The sequence below is a fragment of the Prorops nasuta genome, unplaced genomic scaffold, assembly GCF_024137725.1.
Source record: "Prorops nasuta isolate Cenicafe-Biocafe unplaced genomic scaffold, Cenicafe_Pnas_1.2 PNAS00023, whole genome shotgun sequence".
NCBI lineage: Eukaryota > Metazoa > Arthropoda > Insecta > Hymenoptera > Bethylidae > Prorops > Prorops nasuta.
The window spans coordinates 3,641,528-3,658,578 of record NW_027116820.1 but is presented as its reverse complement, the minus strand read 5'-3'; the positions used below and the strand labels follow the sequence as shown (position 1 = coordinate 3,658,578).

General features: G+C 30.8%; 1 long non-coding RNA gene across 2 annotated transcripts; it reads right to left on the bottom strand.

Annotated features, from left to right (window-relative positions):
• Positions 1-14,498: 14,498 nt before the first annotated feature.
• Positions 14,499-15,924, bottom strand: LOC136781558 (uncharacterized). Of its 2 annotated transcripts, XR_010823945.1 has the most exons (4): positions 15,852-15,924; positions 15,430-15,775; positions 15,125-15,358; positions 14,499-15,002 (listed from the first exon to the last, which is right to left on the bottom strand). It is a non-coding gene; the product is annotated as an uncharacterized lncRNA (long non-coding RNA). The 2 variants fall into 2 exon arrangements; XR_010823944.1 differs by having other exon boundaries at positions 15,430-15,888.
• Between the last annotated feature and the right edge of the window lie 1,127 nt (positions 15,925-17,051).

Below are 17,051 nucleotides of genomic sequence, written 5' to 3'. Positions count from 1 at the left end.
ATATTTTCTGATTAAAAATGTCCAGAAAAAGATAAAAATGATCTGAGTTTGGCATAGGATATGCCAGAACTCTTTGGTGATCCTGAGATCTGAAGTTAATGGTTGCGTTTCAAATTTTAAGCCCTAAGGTAGCGCTATATCATGATTGGTCAGTTGAATCAATTTGACCAATCATGACACGTATTTTACGTAGCGCTACCATAGCGCTAAAGTTTTGAAACGCAGCCAATAAAAATATCATAATAGTAATCAATTTAATGCCAGTTATTATGAAAGTTTGGAAGGAATGAAAAGTTAAAAGGAACTCAATCAATACATTTGACGTCACATAATAATTAACTTAATCCGACTGGAAGTTTTGGGCCTTAAGTATTAAACTTAACGACCCAGATTATTTGAGTAAAATGATATTTATAATAAATAGTAGAAGCAATTAAACTAAAATAACCATTAAAAATAAACTATCTATGCTTTTGTTAATTATAGTAATACGTTTCTAATCTTTGGTGCTTATGTATAGCGCTATGCAAAAGACTTGTCATGATTGGTTAAATTAACTGAATCGATCAATCACGATACAGCGTTACTTTAGCGCTAAGGATTAGAAATGTAAACCAATGGTTGCGTTTCAAATTTTAAGCGCTAAGGTAGCGCTATATCATGATTGGTCAGTTGAATCAATTTGACCAATCATGACACGTATTTTACGTAGCGCTACCATAGCGCTAAAGTTTTGAAACGCAGCCAATGTAAGTGATTTAATGCTATAGTAAAATAATATAGTTCTATAGGTCTGTTCTCGTTGGCCTACACTTTTAACACTTTCTACGCTTTCCGTATTTCTGTCTTTGTCCATTGTATAAGTTGACACCCTAAAAAGTGCACAAAGTGTAAAAAGTGTAGGCAACGAGAACAGACCTTATGTTCTGCCTTTAGGGTAAGTCCGACCAAAACCTGTAAGGTAAAATTTTACCATGTAGGATTGCCAATTTGCTGTGAATTAGCCAATCAGCATACGTATTTTCGATAAATTGGCAATCTTAGGTGGTAAAATTTTACCTTACAGGTTTTGGTCGGACTCACTCTAAGGGCCGTTGTAATTTGGAAAAATTCAAGGGTGGAAACCTCAGAATTTGAAAACAAAAAAGCATTTTTTATGTTCGGGAGCTTGAAATGAAGACACTCTGAAGTAAAACTAGATAAATCATATAAAAATTTATCATTTTCGCATGGAATTACCGTCTACCTAGAATGATTGCTGCTTTTTTGCCTTTAAATTCAGGGCTGGATACCTCAGAATTTGAAAACAAAAAAGCATTTTTCATGTTCGGGAGCTTGAAATGAAGACACCCTGAAGTAAAACTAGATAAATTATATAAAAATTTATCATTTTCGCATGGAATTACCGTCTACCTAGAATGATTACTGCTTTTTTGCCTTCAAATTCTAAGGTTTCCAGCCCTGAATTTTTCCAAATTACAACGGCCCTAAGAGAAAAACTCTAGGATTGTATTATTTGACTGTAGCACCTAATCACTTAATATACATTATCATAATTAATAAAAGCGCAGATAGTTAAGTTTTAATGATTATTTTGGTTTAATTGCTGCTATTATTCATTATAAATATTATTTTATTTAATTAATCTCGGTCATTGTTTCATATTTAAATCAAACGGAAAGCAGTAATTATACTAGTTAAAATAGCTATAGTAAAATAATACGAAATCTCCTATGAGTGTGCAATCTATCAAAATTTGAATTCTGAAAAGAAATACACTAGAGAGTACAATCTATAGGTTTGTTTTTAAAAGATGTCTGACCGAAGCAGCGAGGAAGATGTAAGTTGCTGATTTTATTTAATTTTTATTGCTTATTGAATTAAAAATATAAATCAATTAATGTAACTCATGTTTTTTATATTTCAGAGACTGCTCGGAATGATGGATATTGAGGGTATGTATCTCATTAATAAAAATTAAATAGATAAATGCATGCACGTGGTAACTTAGATAGGTTAAAATATTGTATAGTAGCTTTTGTTGAAGCAAAAGCTAGAAGAATTAATATGATATTTAACCTATTAAGTTATATTTTTTAATACTATTATAGGTGTATTAACAATTACATTAATTATTTTCAGAAGCATTGCCTGGGCCATCAGGGAGAGTGGTTGGGCAGGAATTGCCCATTCCGCCGACCAGGCGTTACACGCCTCCAGTTAATGGTAAGTTAACAAAATAAATTAAAAAAAAAAAATAATAATAATTCTAAATTATATTGTTTCAGTAGCACTGCCAGATCAAGCAGCAGCAGCAGCAGCAGCAGCAGCACCGCCGGCACCACCGGCACCACCCCAAGCACCGCCACCCGAAGCACCGCCACAAGGCCAGCCAGGGCCTAACCCTCCTCCTCCTCGTCCAAAACAGGCCGAAGGAGGAAATAGCTCAAGCTTACGTTGCACTTTCGCGAGTAACCAAATTAGAAGGATTGCATATTATTAACTACGATCCTTCTTCTGTGAAAGCGAGTGATTTGGCTATATTAGAATATAATAGACTTAGACAAAAATTTAGACCTGAGTTAGAGAAAATAAATATTTTTAACAGTAAAGCTCGAAAATTAGCCGATACTATCTGGATGATACCAAAGAACATAATGGAGTGTCAAATTAGTAATAATGAAAATCCTAGTAATGTGGGATGGAATGTAAAAGGAATTACAGATGAAAATAAGATTGCATCATATGCAAATGCGACGATGCAATGCATGTTCTATTGTTCCTCAATTAGAAACTCTACATTTTTATTAGATAAAAGTGATTTGATGAACCGTTTTATCATTGCTTATCAGTCTAATACAAATATTATAACACTTGATGAAATTAGACAATATTTAGGAAATACTTACTTTGAGAACATTCAACAAGATGCAAGCAAATTTCTTGTAGATGTTTGCAAAAAATTCCATTATATTCAGCCACTTGTAGAAAATAACTTTACTACTACTTCAAGATGTGTTACGTGCAATGACACAAAAATGTGTCATTTTGCAAGCTGTTTAATTTCAATTAATATACCTCAAATATCCAAAAAATCATTTAATCTTTCTGAATTAATAGATCAAAATTATTCGATATGGATTAAAAGAGAGAAGCGTTGTAAATATTGTAACGGCAAATATCAACTAGAAAAAGTTGATATAACAGCGAGTAGTAACGTGCTTATCATTCAATTCGTAATATTTAAAATAGTTGGACATGAATTAATGAAACTTAAACAATGTGGTATTAAAGGAATTCCAACAACAAAATTACGAATTATGAATAACACTTATAAAGTTATTGGTGGTATCTTCCATGATGGTGATACTATTACGGAAGGACATTATACTGCTATATTACGTAGTACAGGTTCTACTTGGATAACTGTTGATAACAATAAAATAATAAATAGTAAATGGCCCCGTAATGCAAATAATTTGTATATATTGTTTTTGGAAAAAGTATGAATTTACAAATAAATCAAGAGGCACAGTAGTGTCTCAACGACAAGTACATTTAAAAGTAAATAAAGACTTGTCTATACCGCCGCCGAAACACTATGTTTCTTATATAGTTAGATTAGTCGTCCCAATTATATCAAACCGATTTATCACCGTAAATATCGATTGTCATGATTTAAGTAAAGCTTTTCTTAAATTGGTTTTGAACAAGTTTTCATTTGAGACCATGAATATCAAAATTGGTTCATGCAATTCACAGATATCACGTTGTGTTATCTATATCTTTTCAAAAATTAATTTTTAATAGATTGTGCACTCACAATATATTTCGTGTTATTAGACTATAGCAATTTGAATTATAGTAAAATTACTGTTTTCCATTTAATTTAAGTATTAAATGTGATGATTGAGTTTAATTAAGTAAAATGATATTTATAACGAATAATAGAACAAATTTTTAGTTAAAATAACCATTTACACTTAACTATCTACGCTTTTATTAATTATGAAAAAAACATTATGAGATCCCACAAAAAACAGACTTCGCCTGTAAAAAAAAGACGGCAAGTACATAAATCGTCCATCGTAAACAATATAGTGAAATAAAATATTACAATTAAAAAAATTAATGAAACAAATGCTAGGCAAGTATTTATTTTTACTGTGGGAAAAATTAAAATTTCGAAAAAGAAATAGTATCATAAACAAGTTACTTGCCGGGGGCCCGTAATTTTCATATGTAAGTCACTTTCTTACAATAAAAGCGTTGCTTCTCCTAATTCCAAAATGTAGCTACTTAATGTCATTGCACACAAAGGGCCCCCGGCAAGTAACTTGTTTATGTTACTATTTCTTTTTCGAAATTTTAATTTTTCCCACAGTAAAAATAAATACTTGCCTAGCATTTGGATTTCATTAATTTTTTTAATTGGAATATTTTATTTCACTATATTGTTTACGATGGACGATTTATGTACTTGCCGTCTTTTTTTTACAGGCGAAGTCTGTTTTTTGTGGGTTGTATATACATCAGTAGTGGTAGCTAGGGGGTTCCTGTGACATGGTGGTGAGGGGGGTGCGGGTGTGCGGGGGGAAGTGTCTTAAGAGCTGGGGTATATTAGGTGATGAGGGGGAGTGCGGGTGTGCGGGGGGGAAGTGTCTTCTTAAGAGCTAGTGTTCATTGGGATGATGAGGAGGTTGCGGGTGTGCGGAGGAAATGCTTTGGCTGTGGGGGGTGAGAGAGAGAGAGAGAGAGAGAGATCCCTCTCACCCTCTCTTTCTCTCTTAGTCTCTCACCCCTCTCCCATCAGCCTATGGCCCGGATGGTTAATTATCCTACGGGTCCACTAGTTCCCTAAAGCTTACCCCCTCTCCCATGACCCTAGGACCCGGATGGTTAGTTATCCTACGGGTCCACTAGTTCCCTAAGGGTTACCCCTCTCCCATCACCCTAGGGCCCGGATGTTTAGTTATCCTGGCAGTTACCCAGATAACTTTTTTTTTGTATTTTAGTTAGTGGAGGAAAAAGTTCCAATTTTCTCCACTAGGTGGCGATCACGAAAATTACGGGGAACAGCTACACCGCTAGGGGGGTCCTCAGCATCTTACGGACTGCCATTTTTTTTTCTTAGACCTACCCTCGGAGGCTCTTTTCTCCCCCACATACTTATCTTAGACCCTCCCACTATTTTCCTACTATAGACCCGCCATTTAACTTGATTTCAAATTTTCTTAAACCTTGAGCACTAGGTAGATTTTTTTCTTTTACACAAGTTAGTAATAATTGAAAAAATATGAAAGTTAGCATTGCTATTATTTTAGGACGTCCTACGGATAGTATAATACAGGAAATGATTGAATTGTTTCATTTGAATTTCTTTGAAATAAGTGAGTGAGGGCCAGAAGATGTGTTGGATATAGATGGTAAGTTATTATAGATGACCACATTAAACATTTTTTTTTTTTTTTGAAAATCTTCTAATTTTTTTGTTTTTATCAACAGTGTTATGCTTCTTACAAATGTTTTTAAGACGTATCAGGGAAATTGAGGAAGGAGGACATACGATTGACGATTCGTATACGTGATCGGAGGAAGAAGAGGAATAGATTCATATATTATATGTTAACAAAAATTTAATTGAATGAGATATAATGTTACAACTTGTAAATAATGAAACAAGTGAATCTATTAAAATTTTGTTTAAAACTAAAGTCAATGTTCTTCTTGAAAACTTCCCTAATACTCTCTAACCATTTTTCTCCCCTCTCAAACGACCTCTACGCTATTGAAGGGTCTTTTTCCCTCCACATACCCATTATAGACCCACCTACTATTTTCCTCCTATGGGTCCTTCTTTTAATTTCACATTATACCTTTCTTGAACCTTGGATACAGATTCCTTTTTTCTTATACAAGCTGTCGATAAATATAAAGTGAAAAAATATGCATTATCAAGTGATTATTAATCTAGCGTATAGAGAGAATTCTCCAGTAATTCCTATAATTACAAGAATAATAGATGAAATTATGCAAAATTTATCACGAGCGGTAAATGAAGAAACAATCGAGACGGATGGAATGGAGTATGAAAATAGTAAGTTATTATGAATGAGATCGCATCATACATTTTTCTAAAATCTGATGATTTTTTACAGTAACACGCTGTATGCAAATGTTAATGAGAGGTATCAGAATGATTGAGATAGAGGCAGGGATAATTCCGCAGGAAGAGGAGGAGGAGCAGGAGGAGGAGGAGCAGGAGGAGGAGGATGAGGAGACAACGATGGATGTGGCAAGGGCTGAGGAATAGTTTCATATTTTAAAATATTATATGTTAAAACTCTTTTTAATTATATATATATATATATCAATTATATTATTTGCAATCTTCAATGAAAGATTATTAAACAAACAATATAATATGTCACAAACCTAAATTGAATCGGTAGAAATGATGCGATCGTTATTAAAAAATTACTTAAGATAACTGAATTATAATATTTCGAAAAATCATTACTCTTGAATAGATGAGATTTAACAAACCCTACATTTTGAATCACAACATTTTTTAATTTCAACCGAAACAATTAACGAAAAAATAGGTTACATGAATGCGCACTAGTTATTAGTGAATAAGTAATATACACGTTCATAAATATATGATGTATTCTCTTCCAGAGAGCCGCTGCATCTCCAATCTACTGTTTGAAATAAAACTTGCATAATGGTAGAGGAAATATTATGCAGTCGTTCATTCCAGTATTGAATCTGGGTCGGTTATTATGAAGTTTCAAAAAGACGATATGGCATTCAAAATAGATATTACAACGAAAATTTATAACCAAAAAAAGCATTTTATCTAAAAAATTGAAGTATGAAGATGGGATGACCTTTTTGATTGAGAATACTTCAAATATTATTTCGATTTTAGTTAAATAAAAAAAGTTTACATACATATACATAATGAAAGTAACACCCAACTAACTGTGCTTGTGGGAAATTACTTATTAGAGCATTCTGCAATCCTTTTTCAAAATCAACGTGTATAATTTTTGGGCACAAATGTATAACTTTCATTTGTATGAAATAAAATAACTTATCATACAATTTTCCTGTTTTCTTATTTGCCAACGCCCAAATAAACGGAATTGCCTGTAAATTAAAAAATATGAAAGAATTGGAATAGGAAACAGCTCTGTTCTTTGGACTTCCTTGTACAACGGAAAGTGCTGCAAGTTTTATACGTACAGTTTGTATTAGGGGAGACAGAGGTTAATTCGGCCTTGGAGCAAAGTCTGTACTTGGAAGTAAAATGAGATCCTATCTGTATAATATTATTGAAATATTTTCTATATAGTCTATTACTAACGACATTTCACTTGATTTAAGACAATATCGTTATTCTTAGTACGGATAAACGTTTTTTTTTAATAATTATAATACAGAAAATTGTATGCTCAAAGAAACGCCGACTTAGCCCCGGTCTCCCCTACTAAAGTTATATAAGTAAATATTAATACAAACTTAAACGTAAAGTTTCCGTATATTCGACCATACATTAGGATTATTGTTAAGTTTTCTTATTCTTCAAATAAAACAAACATATAAAAATGAGCCTATGATATTTAAAAGACAAGTAGTCCATGCATGCCTAAAGTCAATACACGAAAGAATCTTAATTAGCTATTTTTGAAAGTTCTATTAATTTATGAAAAGAGTATCACAAGATAAAAGTTTCTCCCCATACACTTACCAATTTCTATAGTAACTATATCTAAAGGAAAGAAAATAAAAACTTTACCTTTCCGTTGTGTTCAGTCATTATTGCAACCACTTGATAGACGTTTATTATTTTAGGCGTGGTTTCAAATGTACCATCTACATATACTCTGTTAAAATTTTTTAAAGCTTTGATCAGTTTTTTGTCAAATATAATTACAAAACTAATATCATCCTCTTGATATCCTAATACAGTAAATTTATGTTTTTCACTGCCAACTTTAAAATATAAAAATTTCTTGTATTTAGTAGAGTTTAGAACTCCGTCTAAATTTTGCAGAGTTAGATCCAGTTTCGGATATTTTTTTCCTTTCCATTTCCTAATGGACCTGTCGACCGTTCTAAAAGGAGTGATTTTGGCTGCTGTAGGATTTCTATGGAGGTAAGAGAACGTATGATTACTTATATGATTAAAAGTAATTTATAAATATAATAATCTTCAATTTGAAATTTGTATTGCTTACTGTATAGCGCAATTATTATAAATCTCTCTCGTTGAGGTTGACGGCATTATTTTTGATGATTGCGCGAAATCTTTTACTTCCTTTTTAAAAAGTTTAATTTTGATTTTTGTCTCGTCAACTATATGATTGTGCGCTTTGCTTGTTATAAATTTGTCTAAACATGTTTGTGCTTTAATAATTTTTGCTCTACCAGGGCAACTGTTCTTCAAAGCACATCTAAAACATCTAAACAATTGTAATATTAAAACTTCTGTTTTTTTCCATACAAAAGTATTATAAGAATTTAACTGATTGAAAATTAATTTAAAGTTAAAATTTTCTATGTATAGTTTTAAAAATAGTACAGGTTTTCTTGGTCTCACTCAAAATCTTATTTCAGGGTTTTTGAAAGAGTATGCGTTATAAACTAATTCAATATTTTTATAACATCATTAATGAGTAAAAACTGTTTAGAACAAAATGACGGAACAATAATTACCTCACTATTCTAACAAACTAACTATACAGGGTGAGGTACTTAACGGGATCCCTCACGCCTTCTTTATCGACAGTACAAGTCAATAAACAATTAGTCTAATAAAATTCAAATGCGAAGCAAATTTAACAATCGGGCGTTTGTTGGACAATGTACCAGTCCTAACGAGTCAAATGAACTTAAAAACACTCAAATTAGTTGAAAAATAACGCTGTACCATTGTGTCGCGTTCTTGAAAAGAGGTTACTTTTGGTTATTTCCACTTCAAGAACGCGGGACAGTGGTACAGCGTTATTCTTCATCCGATTTGAGTTTTTTTAAGCTCGATTGACTCGTTAGAATTGGCACCTTGTCATAAAGAAGCCCGTTTTTGCAATTTGCTTCGCATTTGACTTTTATTAAACGAATTGTTTATTGACTTGTACTGTCGGTGAAGCTCGTGTGAGGGATCCCGTTAAGCCGCCCCAAAACGTGGATGCAAAAAGACGCCTATCTCTTTAACTATGAAAGATATTCAATTTTTACTCAGGACCTTTTCGAAGCCTCTTTTTATTTGCTTTCAAAAAGGTCATATGCGAAAATTGAATATCTCTTATAGTGAAAGAGATACGCGTCATCTTTGCATCCATGTTCTGGAGCGGTTTAAGTGCCTTATAGTTTTATCAAAACGTAAAATATTTTTTCGTATGCTGTTGTTGCAAGATTTAAAATAAGCTCTACAACTTCTTACAAAGGGTCTAGCCGGAATTAGGGTCAAAAATGCCCCTAAAGCTTTTCAATTCTTACATATGGTATCTCAATTTGCATAAATAGAAAACTATTTTTCCAAAGTTTGAAGTCCTGATGTCATCAATGTCGGCTGTAATCACGAAAAATGTGTTTTTCGGCTTTTATCGATTATCTCCTAAACGGCTGGTCTTACAGTGGGCAGACAAGTGGAGGATATAAAAATTAGTAAAATACATCGTATTATGTACATTTTGAATGGTTGCGTTATGTGACCTTGCTTTCATTTAAAAAATATAATTTAAAATCGCTGCCATTTTTACATTCTTAGAGGTGGTATAATGATTTTTTTTGTACATAATCTACCTACTCGTCTAGTAATTCTTCAATTATTTCTGATTTTTTGAGCTGGTACGATGTTCTCAAAAAAATTTAAATACTTTTTAATACGAAAATCAAGATGATTACCATCTTTACTCAATTAATTTTTGTAGAAAATTGTTAAATTACTTTGTATAAATAATTTTTATGTAAATATAAACTTAAAGACTGGATCCAATCAAAATACTACCTTACAATTAAATATTTGTATAGTTTCGTTAATGTATGGGAAATTATTTGTACAAAGTAATTTAACAATTTTCTACATAAATTAATTCGATAAAGATGGTAATCATCTTGATTTTCGTATTAAAAAGTATTTAAATTTTTTTGAGAACATCGTACCAGCTCAAAAAATCAGAAATAATTTGAGAATTACTAGATGAGTAGGTAGATTATGTACAAAAAAATCATTATACCACCTCTAAGAATGTAGAAATGGCAGCGATTTTAAATTTTATTTTTTAAATGAAAGCAAGGTCACATAACGCAACCATTCTAAATGTACATAATACGATGTATTTTACTAATTTTTATATCCTCCACTTGTCTGCCCACTGTAAGACCAGCCGTTTAGGTGATAATCGATAAATGCCGAAAAACACATTTTTCGTGATTACAGCCGACATTGATGACATCAGGACTTCAAACTTTGGAAAAATAGTTTTCTATTTATGCAAATTGAGATCCCATATGTAAGAATTGAAAATCTTTAGGAGCATTTTTTACCCTAATTCCGGCTAGATCCTTTACAGCGTTTAAGGAAACATGTTTAATGTAGCACCCAAAGTATACTCTTTTAAAAAGTAAAGAAGTTTTGAAATCAAGGTGTGCTTACCCGTTTCTATGTTTACCGAATACGCTCTATCAAATGAATATATTTTCTACTTTTGCTCCAAATTGGAAATAATTTTTTTAGTAAGAGACTTATTAACTTGTTTTAATGAAACCCCTTCTTTAAAAATTGTATATTCTTGCAACTTATCTCAAAAGCTTTCCAAACTTTCTTTACAATTTTTTATTTCATCTGATCGTTCATGAGATATTAAGATTTGAAATTATTCGTAAACGAGCGAATATGTACGTACGTAAAAATGAACCTTTATCGATCTAACTTCGGGTATTGTTAAGAAAAAGAGACCTTATTAGCTAAAGTCTCATTATCTTCAAATTTTCGGAAACCAAATAGAAGAAGGTCGAGGTAAAAGTAGCGGCCACGCACACTACTTCAGCTAAACCACAGTTGATACAATTTCAAATTTAAATATCTCGTAAATGACTGGTTGGAATTAAAAAGAATGAAAAGAATGTTTTGGAATTCTCTGCATATGATCTACAACAATATGCAATACAAAATTAGAGGTTCTATTAAAAACACTGAATTTTCTACTGAGAAAAAAAATTATTCCGGCTTCAAACAAAAGCGTAAAATATACAGTTAATCAATAGAGACTGATCGTTAAAACTTCTAGAACATAGATGTAAGAAGAAACACGTATCTCCGTAATTACTGAAATTATCAACAATTTTATAAGACACACACATTTATGAAAATAATTATTAAAGTGGTTCGAAAACGTTTTATGTCAATAATTAATGTCTCTTATAATTAAGGAAATACATGTCTAATTACATCTATGGTTCGGGGTGTTTAAATAGTCAAATCCTATATATAGAAACTTCTTTGTTCGTTTCAAAATGCAACACTATGTTACTTTTTAGAAGGGTCGTACGAGCGCTCTGTCATCCTTCATTAATGAAAAATGTAAAAGTAACACTGATACGTTTTAACTTTGTGAAAAAAGTGCAAACTGATAGTCTTCTTTTTCTAAATTGTTGAGGAAAATATATTCTTTATTTAGATTAAAATTCAATTTTCCTGATAATATCATTACATCACTTTTACATACTGTTAATCTAGTATCAATAAAGTAAATTTGCCCAAAAAAAAGAATAAACTCATTTTATATGTTCATGAAAATAGATCGCAGAAGTTTCACATTTTTCTTGGTTACGAGGAAAATCTCACATTTAAAAACGTTTGTTTCCAATTAAAATTATATTGATTCCTTCGAGTAAAAATAAAATTTGCAGATAAACCGGAGATAAATGCAAAGGGTTCACAGAATATGCACTAACTCTGTGACAAAAATTGCAGCGGGCTCTTCTTATTGGTCTTACATAGTACGGAAAAGTCTAAATTATATAACTCAATGTTTTAAATATGAACCGAAAAACACAAGAAGACTCCGAAGTTCGTGCAATATTTGGTATTTTCAAAAATACAAATGCTGCATCAGTTTTTTTTATGCTGCTGGAGCTAAGAATAACAAAATATAAAAAATAAAATTAATTTATAAGTGAAAATGTTATGCTTCAATTTATAGAAAGATGATGATACAATTATTCTTTTTAGAAAGTTACAGCTCTTTCAAAATAATATATTATTCACTCTTCCAAAAGTGACACATCAATTTCAGTAATTTATTATACAACCGGTGTACGTACATAATGCCTGTGTATTATAGAATATTCTCAAATATTAGAAACTTCTAACTTTTCTTTAAGTGTAAAAATTTACCTTTTTGTTTTGAAATAGTAACAGCTTTTTTAAATAATAAATATAGATATATCTTCTATGTTACAAAAATAAATTTTGAAAAATTCTCAAGGATCCATTATATAAAATATTCTAATTTAATTATAACTGTCAATGATAAATGTAATTTTAAAAATGAAAAATATTTTGAATTTTTACTATAAATTTTTACTGTAAATTTGTATTCATTAATGAGGTAATACAAAATATTGTTTAACCTGCACATACCTTTTTAAAGACTTTTGCTGAACTTTTTGAGTCCGACGAAGAGTAGACCTCTGTACCAATTTTTGAACCACAGATAAACAATTTTAAAATTCAGGTGATTTTAATTCAGATGAACCCATATGTATGATTTATAGTCTATATATTACACTTACATTATGGAAGTACCATTTTTTCGTTCGTAACTTCTCACTTTGTGATACGAAAATCCATCTGGAAACACTAAATTTGCAGAAGACATTTTGACACTTTTAATCGACGAGCACCTCACGAATATCAGATTGAAACTGAGCTCTATGCTTTTACTGTATTATTTAGTTCGTCCTGGATATTGTTTACTTACGAATCGCTTCTTTTCATTTATGCCGGTGAAGCTTATAAGAAGTGCAGCGCAGCTTCTTTGATATGTTACCGCAAAAGCATGAAAGGTGCCGATAAAGCTTTCTGTCGAAATTATTAAGCAAGTCATTGCTATCCTTTTTTGTTTTTATCTTTGTTCTTAACTTTACTATTATTCCTATAACTATGTACAGGACTTATGTTTTAGCTTTTCTGCAAGACAAACATAGATTTCGCACATTAATGTCTATTAGCTAGTCAAAATAAAACTACTGCTTTCTCAACATTATTAATTATGTACTAAATCATTTCATATTTAAAGTTAAAATTTTTCTTTCTTTCGCAAATAAACTAGAAGTTAGTTTAAATTAGCGTGAAATGAATTTCAAATATCATACCATAAAATTAAAACCTACAAAAATGGAAATGAAATCTCCAGTAGTTTCCCATTTTTTTAAACAAACATTTATTCGTAAAAAAACTACAAAGAATAATCATATTATCATCAGACTCTGTAAATATTGCTCGTCCAGTAGCCAGACCTATTATATATCAGACAATGCTATAAAAGGTACATAGAGTATGCTTTTTAGCAAATATTTAAAGGTGTAAAAACTGCTTTGAAAATCGTAACTCTTCGTAAAAACAATACATTTCTTTTCTTCATTTTGTAAAATAATACAATACTCTCTAAAAAAAGGGAAAATCTTTCTGAAATGTCAAAGGGCTTTAGATAGCGTTTGGTTGTGTGTGTTTATAATTAGTTCAGCAATTTCACCAATTTAAGAAGGGGCTTTTTTTCTGATTTTATAAATGAATAAATAACTGAAGGTAGTAACGTAAATGCTTGCCTAGCCACAAATTCGAGTTCCATTTGTACTTGATTACGCTTGTTAAAATTGATAGAAAAAGTAACATTTTAATTGAATTTTAAGAAATCCCATCATTTTAAATGAAGATACAACATTCACTTCTCAAGATCAGATAGACTGTGTATGTAACAATATTTTATGATTTAATGATTAAAGTTGACATTTTCGGGGTTCACAAATACCATTGAATATAATCAAACAAATTTGCTATTATATCTTATCTAGTATTTTAACAAGGGTGGTAGCCTTATTTTATTTTGTTAAGGTTTTGGAATATATTTATTATTAATTCTGATGTTAATGGCAATATTCAAACATGTAATTATCCGTACAAAAAAAATCAGTTAGAATCAAACTTAAGACGTTTTGCATTTACTGGAAAAGTGTTCTATTATAACCTAGTTTATTATTATATTATTGATTACCAGGCGCATTCATGAACATTATCTTAGTGATAATTATTATTCATATAAATATGAGATGATGGTTCCATTTTTCTGCCTCTAGTTTCCTATACGACCTTATATGGGTATAAGATTAGCCTGCAAACTTTGACAAAAAAAGAATATAGGATACTATTTAAGTTTTCAAATAAAATAATTCTGTATTATATACAAGAACTTTACTATTTATTATGTATTTACAAAATTTCTTATAAATACTGTGTTATGAAAAATGCTTCAAATTAAGAAATACATGCATTGATAAACTTTTATCAAACAATGTATTAACATGTATTAATTATTAATAAAATAATTTATATTTATACAATCGAAATATACATATTAAAAATATTAGACGCATCCTTAACATCATTATTTTAACTTCATGTATCTTATCAGTTCAGAAAAATTGATTAATTGAAAATCCCTTAATTAATTATAAGTAGTGCACATAGTTGTATATTACCAGCAACTTAAATTATTGCAATCTCTATTGCTCAATTTTGTTATAGATATTTAGCTGCCTGATTTGTCAGTGTCAAAGGTTTTTCCGTACTTGAGTCCAACTGTCATAATTGTGCAAATCTTTGAACTGAACTCAGCAGGGTGACGTTAGGAGAGAAATCATGCGGTTGATCTTCATTTTTCGGTATATGCAGAATAATGTTCCTTTTTACTTTCCTTAAATTTGATTTTCTATATAAATGAAATTACAGGCAAGTTAAAATAAGAAATTGATGTCATTTGACGGATGAAATAGACTACAATTCTTTTATAAAGTAAAAGAAAAATAATAACAGGATAATTTTAAAGTATACCTGAAAACTGCAAAATCAATAGTGGCTCATTTATCCTGCCATCCTCATCAATTTAACATTCTGGCAAAGATGAACCAAAAAATCTTTGATGCAAACAGCGAAGAGGCTAGATGCAGTAACCGCAGAAGTTAAATTGTGACATCTGTAGACATGTACCCCAAATGCTACATGTGATCACTGTATCGAAGAGCATATGTTCTCCGCTGTCCTCTAGTGTCTTGTACCATACAAACACTACAAATAAATATACTTTAATACAATTAAATTTTGCTAGTTTATTAATAATAACCAATTCTTATACTCACTCGGTTAAATGTTTCATACATTAAATCCTCACTTTCATCCATATCTGTGTGTGTGGCAAGTCGCTTTATAGATTTTCTTTCATGGAACGATGCTTCTCTTTCCACTTTATAGTAGATATTTTCTACTAAAGTTTATAAGCGGAGAAATATAACTCTTTTATCATTACCACAATAATGCTATTTGTATCCTTTACTTCTTAACGTGTATTCTAAATGAGATGAGAGATTATTTCAATATTTACCATGTAAATGAAATGATAATTAATACTTCACCGTAATCTTATATCACTTATCTTTTCCTTCTTGTCATACTATTTCCATGAATAACGATGAATTTACAAGAAATCTGAAACAAAAATGTTCTACAAAGCATCATTTTCTTAAAATACAAATTTATAATTAAATAAATAATTATTACTAACCTGACACACAAACAATTAATGACAACATGAAATCTGACAGTTTAGACCAATGTTGCCGGATTGGAACATTTAGTTCCAATATTCTCCACCAGAGGCATTTAAGAGCTGCGCGAAGTTCAGTCATATTCATGCGATTATATAGAGGCGATGCGCCTGACCAAAAAATTTTTAGGCCAATTGGCCGGTTACCATCTGAGCAACTTCCGTAAAAATTTTCTGCCTTGCCCCTATACGTGCATTGTGGCTAGCAACTCCCAATTTTTTAATGTAATCACGACAATCACGTACCCACTCACGATATTAATCCTGACTATTTAAAACTCTATTTAGAAGCGACATCGTAGTTCTTTCCGTTTAAATGATCAGCGTGAAACTAATGAAAAATCTTAGATGGAGAGTCTTTCAAATAATCAGTCTCCGAGACACTTCAGTAATATAAATATTTTACGGATCAGGTTGCGCGTTGAAGTAAAAAGAATGCATTCAAATTTGAAATATACATATATTCTAGATGTTTGATTCATACATATATTTCATATAATATACATTTCTCAGTGCGCATATACCCTCATGATTCATGCAAATAGGTAGTTGTGAATTATATAAACCATCTTCTAAATTACAATTTCCCCACACATATTCAACTACATTGCTAATTTCTAAATCACAATTACTCCTTAGCCAATTTAACTTTTCCATCCCTTTTACAAAAACCGTATCCTCATATACATATTTTTTTATAATATCTTTATATTTATAATATGGTGAAAAACCATCCATCCAATTTAAGCCATGATAATTGAAAAAGATTGAACTGAAAAAGAAATTCCTTATTCATTGAAAATAATAATTCGTTATTGTTTTTTATGAAATATACTTACTCTGTTTTCTTTCTCTCCTCTTCACTTAACCAAGTATGTGGATAGGGGGGTGAAAATAAAATATGATACACTTTTAGTTCTTGTAAAACTGCAAATTCTTTAACTATAAATGTCTTATCAATTAAATGGAATCCTTGAAAATCGACGAACGTTGGGATCATCATGTTAGCGTTTTTTATACTAAATTTATTACACTTTGCCTTTATTTTAAATATATTCTTTTTTTGTTTCTCTAAAGTTTTCCCCTTCTCTTCAAACCAAGTATTTCAATTCTCCCACTATCCTTAACTATATTCTCTCTCTCTCTCTCTTTGGACCA